A 17,764-nucleotide genomic window follows, 5' to 3' on the forward strand; every position below is an offset into this window, starting at 1 on the left:
GGGTATCCATGATGAAACGGCTCAACTATAAACCAGGGAGATTTACAAATACATGCAAAAAGTAAATCTGATTTAAAAAAAAGAAGAAAAAAAAGGCTACCGTATATACTCGAGTATAAGCCGACCCGAATATAAGCCGAGGCCCCTAATTTTATCCCAAAAAACTGGGAAAACTTATTGACTCGAGTATAAGACTAGGGTGGGAAATGCAGCAGCTACTGGTAAATTTCTAAATAAAATTAGATCCTAAAAAATTTTTATTAATTGAATATTTATTTACAGTGTGTGTATAATGAATGCAGTGTGTGCGTATGTGTGTGTGTATGAGTGCAGTGTGTGTGTGCATGAATGCAGTGTGTGTGTGCATGAATGCAGTGTGTGTGTGCATGAATGCAGTGTGTGTGTGCATGAATGCAGTGTGTGAATGCAGTGTGTGCAGGGCCGGTGCAAGGATATTTGCCGCCGTAGGCAAAAAATTTTTTGCCGCCCCCTCCCCCCCCATATGTCCTGACTTCCCCTCCTCCTCCCTCAGTGGTCCTTACCTCCCCACCCCCGTGTTCCTTCACTCCCCCCCCCAGTGGTCCTGACTCACCCCTCCCCCAGTGGTCCTTACCCTCCCCTCCCCTAGTGGTCCTTACTTCCCCCTCCCCTCCCATAGTGGTCCTTATCCCACCCCCTCCCTCTCATAGTGGTCCTTATCCCCCTTCTCCCTCCCATAGTGTTCCTTATCCCCCCCCATCCCTCCCATAGTGGTCAATATACCCCCCCCTCCCTCCCATAATGGTCCTTATACCCCCCTCCCTCCCATAGTGGTCCTTATACCCCCCTCCACCCCATAGTGGTCCTTATACCCCCCCTCCCTCCCATAGTGGTCCTTATACCCCCCCTCCCTCCCATAGTGGTCCTTATCCCCCCCCTCCCTCCCATAGTGGTCCTTACCCCCCCCCTCCCTCCCATAGTGGTCCTTATACCCCCCCTCCCTCCCATAGCGGTCCTTATACCCCCCTCCCTCCCATAGTGGTCCTTAACCCACCCCCTCCCTCCCATAGTGGTCCTTATACCCCCCCCCCTCCCATAGTGGTCCTTATACCCCCCCCCCCCCCTCCCATAGTGGTCCTTATATCCCTTTTTTTTATTATAATTTTTTTTTATTATTATTTTATTTATTTATTTTTTTTTTTTTCGTCCCCCCTCCCTGCTTGATATATGGCAGGGAGGGGGGCTCTCCTTCCCTGGTGGTCCAGTGGCAGTTCAGTGGGGGGAGAGGGGGGCTGGCAGAGCTGTACTTACCTGTTCTGCAGCTCCTGTCAGCTCTCTCCTCCTCTGCGCCGTCCGTGCAGCTCCTTCTGTCAGCTCACAGTGTAAGTCTCGCGAGAGCCGCGGCTCTCGCGAGACTTACACTGGGAGCTGACCGAGGTGCTGAACGGACGGCGCGGAGGAGGAGAGAGCTGACAGGAGCTGCAGAACAGGTAAGTACAGCTCTGCCAGCCCCCCTCTCCCCCCAGTCTGTATTATGGCAATGCAAATTGCCATAATACAGACTCTGACTCGAGTATAAGCCGAGTTGGGGTTTTTCAGCCCAAAAAATGGGCTGAAAAACTCGGCTTATACTCGAGTATATACGGTAATTTGATTTTCTACTTGGCTTTATATTCTTAAATTGTATTTGTTTTTTTTAATTAGCAGCAAAGCTTAGTGGATGAAACTAGACTTTTTCTTCCCGGCTGTTAAATGCGTGGGAAAGGGTTAAGGACTTGCCATGTTCCAGAAAGGTATTTGAATCTGTCTCATTTTCATGGATTATAATTCAAGGACAGTAACGCAGTCTGCTTTCTCACAGCAAGAAGTTGCTAATATGTGACAGCTCTCTATCCACTTGTATTAAACATGCTTAAAATTTACAAGTCCTCTTTGTGAGCGTTCAATAAAATCACTTATGAATGGCTTCTTTTCATATCATACTTCATAGGGGGCAAATGACAGATGGATAGAGAAAAACTTTGTCAATCTCCCGCACGCTGGTCTCTTGTTCTGTATAATGAAAAGGCTCATTATTCCAAATGGAAGAAAATGATGACAATGTCCAAATAATGTCTATCACAGGGAAAATAATTATTACAATCAGGGGTGTTGGCTAGATTGCTCTGGATACTGTATGTTGGATCAAACGGTCTCAGTAGCCTTATAATGCATGTATGTTTAGGTGTATCAGGCAGGCCCACAGCAATAAAACTTAGAGTACAGTGTGTATGAGTGTATCACATATTTCCGAGCAATCCTTAAGAGTATCGCAGAGTTCCACAGTTCTGAGTCTATATCTAATGCTGAATGAACCAATTTTACACTATCAGGACAGGCTCCAACCAGAGTTTTGTTAAGTTCTGTTAGGTGCGGCTCTGATTTTAGGATCTTTTTATTGTTAGTTGTGACGGAGCTCCTGTGCTCAGACTGAGTACCTCCGCTCAGTTCACTTCCTAGATGCTTGCCAGAAACCTGGAGCACTTCAACCCCAGTCTCCGAGGTTTGCTAGTGTCTCTCTGGAGCTTTTCCACCCGACCAGGCTGCAGCTCTCCATCCCAGCAGGAATCGTCCCCTCTGCACATTCTTCAGCAGTCCTTCCATGCAGGTATCCACCTCTTCCTGCAATGTGATTGTTCTTGTCTTTATAAGCTCTCAGGCATAGCTCTCTTGATTTATCATAGGGTTAGAGGAACAGTGCAGCCAGCCAACAGGTCCAAAGACTGTTACTGGGATACCTAAAATCCACACAGGACACACAGTTCCAAAAGGAACTAATATAAATTAGCTTTATTTTTACTCGGGACTAGCCCACGTACTCAGTACATATAGATTACGGTGCCAACTCAATAAAAATACAAACAATCAAATCACAGACAACATACAGGAACTTATAATAACATATTTATAAAGGAGTGGGGAAGACAATAATTAAGACAAAACATCTATCCTGCCTGCAGAATTAGCAACATGCAACACTACCCGAATATGCAAATTAACAAGTCTTGTTATTCAGGTAGTGCATATAGCTCTTGCTACCAACAGAGGGCACTCTACAGGCTCCATAGCCAAATCCACATAGTTGGCCGCAAGCATTAGCAGTACAGGACAGCACACAAAACAATTAACAATACAATACAATACATATACACATCCTGCACCTATAATGGGCGCACCAGGGAGCAAAGCAGGGAGAGGACAGCTCCCTCACTGCCCTCCCCCCCCTACCAACCTGCCCATCCGCCAATGCTTTCCCTGAGAAGGCCGGCCACCTGAATCCGCTCTGTCAGACAGAAGGCCGGCCACCTTGGGGGCTGACAAATCCCAGGTACCAGAACAAAATTCATAGTCATCACGGCGGCCTAGCATTTGTCAAACCTTGTTACACTTTTGGGAACCAAAACAGAACCACAACATGGTAAAGAACCCCCATTGAAAATCAGGTTTATTGTCAAAATTTCAGCTGTTTGCAATGAACAAATCAAACAAAAGCAATTGAAATAGCTCAACACATCAAATGCTTTAAGTGGTTTCCCAAAATTCAACTGAAAATGCAACTATAATTACTACCCCTTAATAGTATACCCCTTCACCCCTGCATAGTTCCCTGATGGCAGCGAACTCTCTTGGAATTATAATGCCTCTTGCTACACACAAACATTTTTTAAGGAATGGTTTGAGGAACATGACAAAGAGCTCAAGGTGTTACGTTGGCCTACAAATTCACAAGATTTTAATGCAATTAAGCATCTCTGGGAACAACAAATCTGATTCACAGAGGTCCCACCACGCAACTTACAGGACTTAAAGGATCTGCTGCTAATGTGTAGTACCAGAATACCACAGGAGGCATTCAGAGGCCTTGTGGAGTCCATACCTCGACACAACAGAGCTGTTTTGGACACGAGGGTGTCCGACACGATATTAGGCAGGTGGCTTTAATGTTGTGGCTGACCAGTGTATATAGGATTCAAGGTCACCCATGTGGACTAGAAGAAGGAGATTTAGGCTAAGGCAGAGGGAAGTTTTCTTTTCAGTAAGAACAAAAAGGATGTTGAATTTCCTACCTGAAGAGGTGGTTTTATCAGAGTATGTACAGATATTTAAAAATCTACTGAATACATTCTTTCAAAAACATAATATTCAGGGATTTCTCTTTTAATATGTGCGGGTAAGAGTTTCTTGATCTGACTGTCATTCTGTGGCCAAGAAGGAATATTTTCCTAGTTTGTTGCAATACTGGAAAGCACTTCAAACTGTTTTTGATGCTTTCTTTTTAATCAATAGCTAAAACAGAAATGAGAAAGGCTGGACGTGATGGATACAAGTCTCTTTTCGCCTGTGTAACTATGTAGAGGGATCCCTGGCAGGGCCGGGAAAGAGCAGCTGTTTCAGCTCATTTGCATATAGAGACAGGGCACTGGACTGACACTATAATAGACGGAAATTCACACCCAGTGAGGTAGCCTGGTAAGCCCCTCTCCCCCTCAGCAACACCCCTGACAAAAATAACAGGTCTCTGAAATCTTAAAGTTCTCATTTGTTTTAAAGGAACACTATAGTCACCTAAATTACTTTAGCTAAATAAAGCAGTTTTAGTGTATAGATCATTCCCCTGCAATTTCACTGCTCAATTCACTGTCATTTAGGAGTTAAATCACTTTGTTTATGTTTATGCAGCCCTAGCCACACCTCCCCTGGCTATGATTGACAGAACCTGCATTAAAAAAAAACTGGTTTCACTTTCAAACAGATGTAATTTACCTTAAATAATTGTATCTCAATCTCTAAATTGAACTTTAATCACATACAGGAGGCTCTTGCAGGGTCTAGCAAGCTATTAACATAGCAGGGGATAAGAAAATCTTAATTAAACAGAACTTGCAATAAAGAAAGCCTAAATAGGGCTCTCTTTACAGGAAGTGTTTATGGAAGGCTGTGCAAGTCACATGCAGGGAGGTGTGACTAGGGTTCATAAACAAAGGGATTTAACTCCTAAATGGCAGAGGATTGAGCAGTGAGGCTGCAGGGGCATGTTCTATACACCAAAACTACTTCATTAAGCTAAACTTGTTCAGGTGACTATAGTGTCCCTTTAAGGTGCACTATGAGAACAAAAACAACTGTAGTTTAATTACGTTTTGGTGTATAGATCATGCCCCTGCACAGTCATGGCTCAATGTTTTGTCATTAAGCAATATTCACACCTTCCCTGGGTGATTCACACATACTCAATAAGTAAAGTTTCACTTTTACAGCACAGTGTGTTTACTTTACAAGTTCTTATCGGTTGCTCTGTTAATTAAAAAAGGAACACACACACACATATAAATATATATACACACACACACACACACACACACATTATAGCATTAGGAATACAAAGTTGTCTTGCTGCAGTGCTCCTGTCCCTAGTAAGATTCAGGCTCCCCACTCAGGTCACCTTTACCCAGCTCCAAGATTGCCCCGGCATTGCTCACACCTTGCTGCCTCCCATTGCACTGTGGAGCTCAGGCGCATGCGCCTCATACGGAAGTAATGAATGTAATTGAATGTAATGAAAGTAATTGAACGTAATGATTTCCAATGAGCTGCGGTCACATGACCAAGTTTTACTTGGTCAGTGTACCAGAAGCGCCTCTAGTGGCTGTTTAGAGGTATGTTTAACCCTGCAATCTAACACTGCAGTTTCTACAAAGCTGCAATGTTTTACATTACATGGTTAAAATGACAGGACCACTGCATTGCGATAAAGTGGTCTGGGGGACTAAGTTTACCTTTAATCAGACACAGAAGGCTCTAACAAACAACTAACAGAGCAGTAGATAAATATTAAATAAATACATTCTCAATAAGGGAAGCTAAAGAAGGTGGACTAGTTTTCAGGACGTTTGTAGGGAGGCGGTGCAAGTTTCAGCCAAGGGATGTATGCATAATTTGCATGTGATTTAATGTCTAAGTGGCAGAGAATTGAACAGTGACACTACAGAGGCATGATGTATACATCAGAACTCGTTCATTACTTAAAGATTCTTTTGGTACTTAGAGTGTTGCTTTAACACCACTCCCTGCCATATCGAGTTAACATCATTATATTTTTGCGCAACCCTCAACATAAAAAGACTTTTAAAAAGACTCATGGTTCAAAAAGCGGGCAGTATGCAACATTAACAGCCTAGCGATGTGTAAAGTACTAAACCTGGGGCTTGATGAATACCTGTCAATTTAAAAACCATCTGTGCATTACTCAAAAAAGCTTAAAGAAACAGTCTGGGCTTTACTTGTTTTTTTTAAATAGTTCTAATAATAAATCATTTTTCAATCTCTTTAACGTATAACTTAATTATACAGCGCCAACATATTCTGCAGTGCTTTACAATCACAGAATGGAGAAAAATCATAACAAATAACTGACATACAATATATTAACAGAGACACTAGGTGAAGAAGACCTTGACAAATGAGCTTACAATCTATGAGGAGAAACAAAAATGGATAATAGCATGTCAGAGGGGAGGCGGGATTGATGGAGAAGACGCCTGTGTCGAAATAAACTAATAACAGTGTGTTGAAAAACTCCATTGTGGGAGCGTGACCTGGGCTATGGAAGTGAAGGAGCTATGGAGAGCAAATATACGAAGGGCGTCACTCAATAAGATGGTAGGCTATCACAAGGAGGTGTGTTTTCAGTGCCTTCTTAAAGGGCAGTCTGATGGCGCAGTGTAGGAAATTCCAATGGACCGGGGCATCCCTGGGTGGATCCGGCAGATGAGAGTCATTAATTGCAGACTGATATTATCATAATTATTATCCCAATTAGTGTCCCAATTAATGTTCCGCGAGAACAAAATTGGGGTTCCATGGCGATTTGCCAGTCTGGTGGCCCAAGAATTTACCCAATGGGTATCGCTAAACAGGGATCCAGTCAAGCGCCGTGGTCATCTAGAACTACGACCGGACCCCTGTAGTATTGGATGTTGGGAGGAAGTGACAGCACTTCCCCGCAGACAGAGCCGCCTGGAGGGGGGAGAGATAGCAGCGGGGACTGAGCAGCACTGAAGATCCTCTTGCAGAAAAAAGGTAAGGGAACAGCAAATTTAAACGTGTGTGTGTGTGTGTGTGTGCCAGATTGTGTATCTGGGTGTCACTGTGTGTGTATATCAGTGTATATGTCAGTGTACATCTGTGTATATCTGTGTGTCAGTGTGTGCGTATTTGTGTGCCACTATGTGCATCTGTGTGTCAGATACATACGCACACGCAGATACACACTGACACACACGCTGGCACATACAAACACAACTATACACACCTTGACATACACCAGCACATACAAACACAGATATACACACTTCGACATATACACACACACACCTTGACACACACATACATACACACTGTGTGTCAAGGTGTGTGTGTATATCTGTTTGTCAGATACACACACACCTTGACACATACAAACACAGATACATACACCGGCACTTACACACACAGATACACACTGTGTGTCAAGGTGTGTGTATCTGTGTGCCACTGTGTCAGATTCATACACACTGACACACAGATACACACACTGGCACATACAAACAAAGATACACACACCTTGATACACAGACAGACACTGGCACATACAAACACAGATACACACACTTTGACAAACAGATACACACATACATTCAAACACAGATACACTGTGTGTGTATCGGTGTGTCAAGGTTTGTGTATCTGTGTGCCAGATACACACACACACACAAAAAAAAAAGGTTTTGAGGGGGGTAGAGGGTGGGGGCTTCCACTATGTTGATACACTATGTCAAAGGGTTCCACGGGAAAAATTAATTGGGAACTCCTGCTCTAGACATTATACATAACACGTTTTGAGTATTTACCCTTGACAGGTACAAATATCTGAAACATTATTGGTAAAGAAAAGATTTCTAGACTCCAGGGAAGAAATGATTACATTGCTAAAGCCTCCGTTTTGTAGAAAGCTGAATTTATGCCGCAGTAGAGAATAACATGACATTTCATATTTGTTTTGCCGGCAAAGTATTCAGACTCGCTTATTTACTTCCAAAATTCATATGACACAAAATAAATGTAAATAATTTCGAACTCTTAAAATGGGTGGCGAGCACATATCAAAATAGTGAAATGGGGGGGGGGGCGGAGCCTGACCGGGGAGCCGACTAGACGCAAAATCTGTGAGCTCCCGAGCCCGGTCCTGATTTACAGCGGAAAACGGAGGGAAAATCCCAGACCCTGAACCCCAACTTACCTTACTCGACGACACCAAAGCTGGGGAGCAGAATGATATCCCACACACCCGGAAAGACCGCTGGATCGGTAGATCAGAGGCTTGGGGCCTACACGACGCAGTGCAGGGGAGAGGCGGCCGCTCTCCCAGCTCATCAAAGCGAGCGGCACCTGAAGTATCGGGCCTCCCCTCCCCCCTCAGGACCGGTGGGGGTTAACCCGGTCCAATCACCCGCAACCTGTGAACCCACACAGCTAACTGGCGACCTAGAAACCCGCTTGAAGGAGGCACTGGACGGGGACGAAGCCAAGATGGCCGCCCATCGTAGGCCCACGAGGCGGAGCACACGTGCCCGACATGCAACAGACCCTTTACTGACACTCGATCGGCTCTGCGCGAGCCTCTGGGCAATGCTGCACGATCGCGGAATGGCTCACAGATTGGCTGCCAAGCTGGTGGCCACATGGCTCCGTCCGAAAACCCGTCGCCTCCACTACAGGTACCCACCGCAGGCACCCAGAAAGGCCGCCACGATCCGCAACGGCAAGCGACCCCACAGACCTGAAAAGACGCCTGGCTATCCGGGCAAACGCACGGACCCACATATGCATGAGAGATACAACGCCAAACACGGCCCCCACACAAGTCACTCACCTGATCCGGGAACCGGGAACCCATACCATCCCCTTAACGCCACTGCCACTAAGCGAGGAGCCGCAGAGGTGCACACCCTATGGAATGCTGAAGGAGGCAGCCCCAGGCCCAGAGGAGCCCCTGAAATAAGGATGAGCCACCGAATCCGTGGAGCGGAGATGCGAACGCTCATCAGAGCCTGGGGCTGGAGGGACACTGATCATTGCACCTACTTCCCACCGCACCACAACAGTTGCAACAGGCCCCCGAACGCCGGCATCGGTTGACGCTAGACTCGCGCTGCAGGACTGGTCCCCAGCCACCCTAGGCTGTTTTCCATGTGGCCACCATCAACCACCTGCATCACTGTGCCACTAACCCGTGGGTATAAATGGTGCAAGACCTACTTCAAGCGGCAACCTCAGTTACACATGGATACGAGGGACTCAGTGACTTATATGCCCTCTGACTTTATGGGTTTGTCCCTCTAAGTGAGGCATTTATTTCTACAGCGCTCACCATACATATTGGACAGTAACTAACATCGGCACCTTGGATCGTAAGATAAACTTGTCCCTTATAATATATGTCTTATCTCCTCACTGTCTGTTTCTCCTGTTACGATAAACTAAAAGGTGCAGTGTCCGTTTATATGCGATATCACGCTTATAATGTCTGCTATTGTAGTTCAGCATGTTTACCTTACTATATGTTTTCCGTGCAAAGCTCAGATTGAGGATACACTACCTACTCTCACACAAAAGTTAAACCTAGCATGTTTTACTCAGCGCTAAAGCTATTTCACAATACTTGCATGTACCTAACCGAGTTGCTGAGTCTGAGGGACACTGTTGTCATCGAGGATGCGACCTAAGCCCACATGGGCCTGTTCAATGTATATTTTATTTTATTTCCTTTTAAATGTATAAGTAAACATTCTTAGCGCGAGACTGTGCACCACCTAACTTACCTACTTGCCCGCGCATGTATAGCTACTAGCAATACGGGGCAGGGGAGCCTCAGTGGAATATGCATAGCAGAAGCTAGCTACTAGAATTCAGCCTGTTTACATTCATCCTAATGTACCACAGTTTACCTTGCATTTAAATAGTAGTTACTATATAATACTCGACTGAACGAGATGTTATCGTTAACCAACACATAAAAACAAAAATTAGGCATTGTTTAGCAGGAAATGTAATTAACGCTGTACAAACCCTAACCTGTATACCTCTATTGCATTTCCCCTCTCTTTGTTCTGTACCCCATTGCACATGCCTTAATAAAAGAAAGATTGACAAAAAAAAAAATAGTGAAATGACTCAAATTGTAACTAAAAATAAAAGTTGTGCAGATTTTATGGGAAAAAAAAAAAAGAGGAAAATGTACATAACCGCATTTAAAATGGCATCCCAGTGATCATCTAGTCACCAACACAACAAACAATAGGGAGGTTTTGGCCTCTGTAGTTGTGCTGCTTTCTGACCCCACTCCTTGGTCACACCTCCTCTTTTCACAAAGCACTTCCTCATGTGAAGTAGTCTGAGTACATACTCCTCTCAGCCAATGAGAGATCAGTACGCGGACGACGAGCAGTTTTGCTCACATAACTTGGCTCCACAGCCAATCACTATCTTGTTATTATTTGCCACCATTCCAGTTGTTCACCCACTGCAGCTCTGTTGGGGTAGATAAATATTGGGGAACAAACATAAGAAGGGGGAAATACTCACTTGCCTCTCCCCCTAAAAAAAAATACTATTGACCCCCCCCTGGGTAGCTAAGGGATCCCCAGGCCCCTAGCCATCTTCTTCCAAGTATGCTGCTTTTTACTCCACTTCACACTTGATACTTTCGCCCTCTGGCAGCAATAAGGCCAAATAAAAAAAGATCTTTCTTATTTCAATGAAAATGCGTAAATTAAACTTTTATGAAAAAATATTTTTTAAAAATAAAACTCCAGCGCAAAAAAAAAAATGTCCTACACACTTATGGAGCATTCAAAGCCTGCTCATATAAAGGATTTCCCATGCTTTGAATATGTTAGAGTCCTGTGATTGGCTAAACAATCAAAGTCAAGGATTGGTCATGTTCACCTGCCACTAACAGGTGAGGGAGAAAATGCATCTTCCACCTGCATTAATCCATCCCCACGCATTGTTCACGCCTGAAGGCTTCTGATGCTCTGCACTACACTGCCCGTGCCACATGGAGCAACCCAGAAGTGATCGCTCCCGGGGGAGTAATCACCCGGTGTTCTCCGGCGGCCCATCAGTAAAAGGGGGTATTGCACGATGCCACAACATCGAGGCATCGCTGCAATACCGTTAGAGCATCTGGAAACTATCTAATTCCCTACAGACGTATCAGGTGCGTCCGCGGTCCTCGAGGACCATTTTTTGTCAGACGTACCTGATACAGCCGAGGTCAGGAAGGGGTTAACACTCTCAATTGCAAGGTGTTCTTAACTATTTGCCTGCTGGCTATTATTGTACTCACGGTCAGAAAATAGTTTGGATTTTTTAAATTTGGTTCTAGATTTTAACACTATGAATTTGAGCCGCTGGATTGCATCCAGACAGATATTCAAATCCATTCGCATGCTACTTTACAAAATCTGGACATTGATACATTTTGTGAACAATTTCCTGATTTTGCAGTCTGAATTCCTAGGCTTGTATATGCATAGGACAGCATTTATTTTCCAGGAAAGAGATTGATTTCTGCCACTCTGGTCTCCCGGGTACCGGCTACATCAATACAGTTAAGATATGCAACATGTCCCATGAGGCTGTGTGAAACCACATGCTTCACTGCATTCGCACCGTCTGGAAATTCTACAGATAGAACTCATTTTGTCGCTATATAAGGTTACCATATCCACCACGGTTTCAGGGATACAATATAATTTTGTCATATTTATGAAAACGCATGAAAAGTGATGCCCTGCAGTATATATAATGCATATTCTGCAGGATTATTCCTTGCCTAATTATGTAATCTTATACACCTTCTCAATTCTACATACTATAGGGCAGTCCTTTCAATATGTATAAGTGATCTGCGTCACTTATTAAAGGGAAACTCCAGTGCCAGGAAAACGATCCGGCACTGGAGGGTCCCTCTCCCTCCCACCCCCCAATCCCCAGTTGCTGAAGGGGTGAAAACTCGCCGCTGTCTCCTCCTCCACGCCGCTCCTCCTCTGTATTGCGTCGGCCGGTGGGCAAGACTGATCCCACCCAATGGCCGAGGAGACCTAATGTGCATGCACGGCAATGCCACGCATGCGCCTTACGTCTCCCCATAGGAAAGCATTAAAAAATAATTTCAATGCTTTCCTATGGGTAAATGAGCGATGCTGGAGGTCCTCACACAGCGTGAGGACATCCAGCGACGCTCTAGCACAGGTTTCCTGTGCTATGAAGGAGGAAGTGACCTCTAGTGGCTGTCTAGTAGACAGCCACTAGAGGTGGAGTTAACCCTGCAAGGTAATTATTGCAGTTTATAGAAAACTGCAATAATTACACTTGCAGGGTTAGGAGTAGTGGGAGTTGGCACCCAGACCACTACAATGGGCAGAAGTGGTCTGGAGTGTCCCTTTCAACACATTTCATTTTTACGAGCTGTAACCTGAATTAAGTTAGGCCACCTCAAATTCATTAGACAGTGAAATTAAATTAGCTAAATTCTGGCTAAAATAGACCAACAATTTTTCCAGATCAGCTATTTTTGATTATAAATGTTATTTTTAATTAATTGTTTAGTGAACATACCCCCATTTTGTCACATTCTCACTCCTCCCCCACTTACCTGATTTAGATTAGCTTTCTTAGTGCAAATAGAATATTTGTGCAAAATTCCCAAAAAGTGATTTAAAAACCACATATTACATCCACTGAACACCACAGTATGTACTGGGCCTGCCTTGGCTCTGACTCATTCCCATAGTAGAAGCACATGTGCAATGTTCCTCCAATAGAAAGACTGGAAACCAAGGCCTGGCTGGAAAATCAAGACAAGTTGGACTTTGATAGAGGATAGCATGTGTGGTTTTGATGCAGGAAAGACATATAGTTGGACAACGATCACATAATACATTTTCATTGCATAATGTCATAGAAGGCAAAGTGAGCCTAGCAAATATTTACAAATGTGACACTTATGTCAATTATCACATGAATGAAAATATGAACCCGTTTGTGATTTTATTTTCCACACCTCCAGCCCCAACCCAGGTTTTTCAAACAACCAACATGGGTATCAATTATTCCACCTGTGCTAATGAAAACCTGAAAAGCAGCACTATTGGGGTTATCTGAGAACTGTGCAGAAAACTATGGGAATTGTATACAATGTAAGATATGTTTTGCCTTTGCAGCTATATAACATATTTAGATATCTAAACATGATTTACACTTAAACAAAAAAAAAAGCAACTTTTTATCCTTTAAGTGCATATTTTTCATGCAGAATTCTTCAGATAAGTGAGAAGTGCTGGGGAATCATAGTGAATTGAAAGTCAAAATAGTTAAAGCGAAAACATATGTTGGCTTTTACTGTTTATTTTTCTATATCAGCAGAGATAATGTGGGTTGTGTATGAAACTGTAACGTAAACGGTTTACATTGCTGCCAGTTATGTGCACATGCACCATTTTCTCATGAATTAAACTCACACTTTAAATTAATGGCTTTTCTCCCTCTTTTTCCGTAATTCGCCAACATAATCTGTCTTTCTGACATTTCTTTTATTCCATATTCGGCTTTTTTCCCCCCCTCTTTTTTTTATTTCCTGAAGACTTACAATCATATAATAAGAAAGCTGTTTGTCAGATAGAAGAGGTGCGTGTAAGGGACGTTTTAGACACTAAGACCATTTTATCTCAATGTTTATCAGCGCAACAAGGCTGACAGAGCAAATACTTTCTCCAATGAATTTTTTTTGCAGCAACAAATATGTGACCACACACATATATATACACACACCTGCACAATCAATACATGTTATCTACTGACTAAATACATCATCAATACAGACTGTCTGTCTGCAGAAAACTTGATGAATCCATTACGGTCACTCATCCCAAGCATGTCAGCCTCCATGTTCCCTCTCAGTGTGTGTGACCATCCTCCATGTTCCCTCTCAGTGTGTGTGACCATCCTCCATGTTCCCTCTCAGTGTGTGTGACCATCCTCCATGTTCCCTCTCAGTGTGTGTGACCATCCTCCATGTTCCCTCTCAGTGTGTGTGACCATCCTCCATGTTCCCTCTCAGTGTGTGTGACCATCCTCCATGTTCCCTCTCAGTGTGTGTGACCATCCTCCATGTTCCCTGTGTGTGACCATCCTCCATGTTCCCTCTCAGTGTGTGTGACCATCCTCCATGTTCCCTCTCAGTGTGTGTGACCAGCCTCCATGTTCCCTCTCAGTGTGTGACCAGCCTCCATGTTCCCTCTCAGTGTGTGTGACCATCCTCCATGTTCCCTCTCAGTGTGTGTGACCATCCTCCATGTTCCCTCTCAGTGTGTGACCATCCTCCATGTTCCCTCTCAGTGTGTGACCATCCTCCATGTTCCCTCTCAGTGTGTGTGACCATCCTCCATGTTCCCTCTCAGTGTGTGTGACCATCCTCCATGTTCCCTCTCAGTGTGTGACCATCCTCCATGTTCCCTCTCAGTGTGTGACCATCCTCCATGTTCCCTCTCAGTGTGTGACCATCCTCCATGTTCCCTCTCAGTGTGTGTGACCATCCTCCATGTTCCCTCTGTGTGTGTGACCATCCTCCATGTTCCCTCTCAGTGTGTGACCATCCTCCTTGTTCCCTCTCAGTGTGTGACCATCCTCCATGTTCCCTCTCAGTGTGTGTGACCATCCTCCATGTTCCCTCTCAGTGTGTGACCATCCTCCATGTTCCCTCTCAGTGTGTGACCATCCTCCATGTTCCCTCTCAGTGTGTGTGACCATCCTCCATGTTCCCTCTCAGTGTGTGTGACCATCCTCCATGTTCCCTCTCAGTGTGTGTGACCATCCTCCATGTTCCCTCTCAGTGTGTGTGACCATCCTCCATGTTCCCTCTCAGTGTGTGTGACCATCCTCCATGTTCCCTCTCAGTGTGTGACCATCCTCCATGTTCCCTCTCAGTGTGTGACCATCCTCCATGTTCCCTCTCAGTGTGTGACCATCCTCCATGTTCCCTCTCAGTGTGTGTGACCATCCTCCATGTTCCCTCTGTGTGTGTGACCATCCTCCATGTTCCCTCTCAGTGTGTGACCATCCTCCATGTTCCCTCTCAGTGTGTGACCATCCTCCATGTTCCCTCTCAGTGTGTGTGACCATCCTCCATGTTCCCTCTCAGTGTGTGTGACCATCCTCCATGTTCCCTCTCAGTGTGTGTGACCATCCTCCATGTTCCCTCTCAGTGTGTGTGACCATCCTCCATGTTCCCTCTCAGTGTGTGACCATCCTCCATGTTCCCTCTCAGTGTGTGTGACCATCCTCCATGTTCCCTCTCAGTGTGTGACCATCCTCCATGTTCCCTCTCAGTGTGTGACCATCCTCCATGTTCCCTCTCAGTGTGTGTGACCATCCTCCATGTTCCCTCTCAGTGTGTGTGACCATCCTCCATGTTCCCTCTCAGTGTGTGTGACCATCCTCCATGTTCCCTCTCAGTGTGTGACCATCCTCCATGTTCCCTCTCAGTGTGTGTGACCATCCTCCATGTTCCCTCTCAGTGTGTGTGACCATCCTCCATGTTCCCTCTCAGTGTGTGACCATCCTCCATGTTCCCTCTCAGTGTGTGTGACCATCCTCCATGTTCCCTCTCATTGTGTGTGACCATCCTCCATGTTCCCTCTCTGTGTGTGACCATCCTCCATGTTCCCTCTCAGTGTCTGACCATCCTCCATGTTCCCTCTCAGTGTGTGTGACCATCCTCCATGTTCCCTCTCAGTGTGTGTGACCATCCTCCATGTTCCCTCTCAGTGTGTGTGACCATCCTCCATGTTCCCTCTCAGTGTGTGACCATCCTCCATGTTCCCTCTCAGTGTGTGACCATCCTCCATGTTCCCTCTCAGTGTGTGACCATCCTCCATGTTCCCTCTCAGTGTGTGTGACCATCCTCCATGTTCCCTCTCAGTGTGTGTGACCATCCTCCATGTTCCCTCTCAGTGTGTGACCATCCTCCATGTTCCCTCTCAGTGTGTGACCATCCTCCATGTTCCCTCTCAGTGTGTGTGACCATCCTCCATGTTCCCTCTCAGTGTGTGACCATCCTCCATGTTCCCTCTCAGTGTGTGTGACCATCCTCCATGTTCCCTCTCAGTGTGTGTGACCATCCTCCATGTTCCCTCTCAGTGTGTGACCATCCTCCATGTTCCCTCTCAGTGTGTGACCATCCTCCATGTTCCCTCTCAGTGTGTGACCATCCTCCATGTTCCCTCTCAGTGTGTGTAACCACCCTCCATGTTCCCTGGGATAGTATGTTGTTATTGGCAATGTCTGGTTTGGTAGGGGCTTGCTGTCCTGTAACTCACCGTCATACCGATAATGCAATGGCGGTATTTCTCTGAGGAGATTGTTCCGCAGTACCGGGGCCAGCCAGCAGGGTGCGCAGTGCTCTCAGGCCGAGCTAGACTGGTTGGTGCTGGCTGTGTGTTTGGAGAGGGCGGGGTTAGAACGTCACAGTAGGTCCCTCTCCACTGATCCGCGTGGGAGGAGCTACAGGAAAAGGATGGCAACATGGCTGCAGGAACTGAGAGCAGGTACAATGCGGAAGGAAGGGGGTGGCTGCTTTCAGTGCCCCCAGTATGTGAGGAAGGTAGGAGGACTGCTGGCTGAGTGTTTATGTCAGTATGTATGTTCTATACTTCAGTATTATCCGTCATTTTATATATATATATTATTGGAAATGGTGGTTAATTGGTAAGTTCAAATTTCTAAATGTTCTCCCTCAGTGTGTGTGACCATTCTCAATGTCCCCCTATGGGTTTGTGTCAGCAATCCTGATTATTCTCCCTCATTGTCCCTATTACAAATATCTCTGTATGTGCGGTGTCTTAAATCGCTGAAGTGGTCATGGTGGTCGGAGTAACCATTTTAACCCCTTAAAGGAACACTATAGTCACCTAAATTACTTTAGCTAAATAAAGCAGTTTTAGTGTATAGATCATTCCCCTGCAATTTCACTGCTCAATTCACTGTCATTTAGGAGTTAAATCACTTTGTTTCTGTTTATGCAGCCCTAGCCACACCTCCCCTGGCTATGATTGACAGAGCCTGCATGAAAAAAAAAACTGGTTTCACTTTCAAACAGATGTAATTTACCTTAAATAATCGTATCTCAATCTCTAAATTGAACTTTAATCACATACAGGAGGCTTAGCAGGGGATAAGAAAATCTTAATTAAACAGAACTTGCAATAAAGAAAGCCTAAATAGGGCTCTCTTTACAGGAAGTGTTTATGGAAGGCTGTGCAAGTCACATGCAGGGAGGTGTGACTAGGGTTCATAAACAAAGGGATTTAACTCCTAAATGGCAGAGGATTGAGCAGTGAGGCTGCAGGGGCATGTTCTATACACCAAAACTGCTTCATTAAGCTAAAGTTGTTCAGGTGACTATAGTGTCCCTTTAACCCCTTAAGGACTGGGCTGTTTTTGCGATGTTGTACATTTGCGACCAGGCCTCTTTTTACACTTTTGTGGTGTTTGTGTTTAGCTGTAATTTTCCGCTCTCTCATTTACTGTTCCTATACAAATTATAGATTGTTTTTTTTCAGGACAAAAAAGGCTTTCTTACATACCATTATTTATATAATCTCATGTAATGTAATTTTAAAAAACAAACAAATATGATGAAAAA

The sequence above is a fragment of the Pelobates fuscus genome, chromosome 12 (genome assembly GCF_036172605.1).
Source record: "Pelobates fuscus isolate aPelFus1 chromosome 12, aPelFus1.pri, whole genome shotgun sequence".
Taxonomy (NCBI): Eukaryota; Metazoa; Chordata; class Amphibia; order Anura; family Pelobatidae; genus Pelobates; species Pelobates fuscus.